The 1,678-nt window shown below is 37.4% G+C and overlaps 1 pseudogene across 1 annotated transcript; it reads left to right on the top strand.

The window, feature by feature from the left end:
- Positions 1 to 279: 279 nt before the first annotated feature.
- On the top strand, positions 280 to 1,678 carry LOC147524816 (zinc finger BED domain-containing protein RICESLEEPER 2-like; annotated as a pseudogene). Its single transcript, XR_015204095.1, has 2 exons — positions 280 to 1,511; positions 1,623 to 1,678. The product of XR_015204095.1 is annotated as a zinc finger BED domain-containing protein RICESLEEPER 2-like (transcript).

Raw genomic sequence — 1,678 nt, 5'->3', positions numbered from 1 at the left:
AAAGAGTTTTCTGCATGGTAATAGAATATGTATAACAACCGACACTTGGACATCTATTCAAAACTTAAATTACATGGTTTTGATTTGCTCATTTTCATCGATAGTGATTGGAACTTACAAAAAAGGATTATGAATTTTGTCTAGTTCCAAATCACAAAGGTGAACCATTGGAAAGATGGTAGAGAAGTGTCTTCTAAATTGGGGTGTCCATAGTCTTTTTATCATGAATCGTTGATAATGCAAGTTCTAATTCATTTGCCATTGATTACTTGAAGAAAAGCAAAAAAAAATGGGAAAGACACCGTTATGGAACATAAGTATTTACATATGAGATGTTGTGCTCACATCTTGAATCTTATTGTTTGTGATGGCCTGAAAGATGTTAATGATGCTATTTTCCGAGTACGTACTGCAGTGAGGTATGTGAGGTCATCTCCATCTAGGTTGGCCAGGTTCAAGGAGTGTGTGAAGGAAGAACAAATAGAGTGCACCAAACTTTTATGCTTAGATGTGGCAACTAGATGGAATGCGACATTTATGATGTTAGAAGTTGCTGAGAAGTTCCAAAGTGCCTTTGAGATATTGGAGCTTGAAGACCCACAGTACACCCTTTACTTTGATGATGACAAGATCAAAGGGCCTCCAACCTTAACTGATTGGAATAGTGCTAGACTATTTGTGAAATTTCTAAGAGTTTTCTATAAGGCAACATTGCGATTTTCAGGTTCTCGTTATGTTACCTCGAATAATTTCTTTAGTGAAATTCTAATTGTTCAGAAGAAATTGATTCAGTTTAATGGAAGTGAGGATGCACGTTTGAGATCAATGGCGCTGCGTATGCAAACTAAATTTGATAAGTATTGGGATATGGATAAGATTAACATTTTGTTATATGTTGGTGTTGTGCTTGATCCCCGCTTCAAGATGAAGTATGTGTCGTATTCCTTCAAACAGTTGTATGAAGAAACTAAAGCTAATGATGAAGCAAAGAAAGTGAAAGATGCTTTGGTTACGTTGTATGAGTGGTATGTTGGGCACTATCCTTCTTCAAATCAGCCACCTATTGATGTGAACGTGAGCCAAACAGCAAGCCGAATGGATGTTGATGATGATGAGCAAGATCCTACTATACTAGCCGCCGAATTTCAGCAACACTTGCTAGAGGAAGATAACTTACAGAATAAGTCTGAGGTTGAGAGGTTTTTGGCTGAAACTAATGAAGTTGGTGGGGATAAGTTTGACATTTTGGGTTGGTGGAAGATCAACGCTTCTAGGTATCGGATCCTTTCTCTTGTTGCACGTGATGTTTTGGCAGTTCCAATATCTTCCGTAGCTTCTGAGTCTGCATTTAGCACAGGGGGGGCGTATACTTGACCCTTTCCGTAGTTCGTTAGCTCCTAACACGGTGGAAGCCCTTATTTGTGCACAAGATTGGCTTCGTTCTCCATCAATTCCAATTAATCTTCGACAGTCAATGGATGATATCGAGCAATATGATAAACTAGATGGAGGTAATAATTTGCATTGCAATGTTTAGTCTATCGTTATTTTCTTATGTTAAAATATATACTTGTGTAGTTCGACTTATATATGTATATGTTTGTGTTCTTTTTTTTTTGCAGAATTATTTGGATCGACTTCTTTTGAGCCTAATGCGCCAATCTTTGTGGAGAATTGA

Source organism: Coptis chinensis, chromosome 1 (assembly GCF_015680905.1).
Source record: "Coptis chinensis isolate HL-2020 chromosome 1, ASM1568090v1, whole genome shotgun sequence".
Classification (NCBI taxonomy): Eukaryota; Viridiplantae; Streptophyta; class Magnoliopsida; order Ranunculales; family Ranunculaceae; genus Coptis; species Coptis chinensis.
The sequence above is the reverse complement of the archived record's forward strand: the minus strand, read 5'-3'. Positions and strand labels throughout refer to the sequence as shown.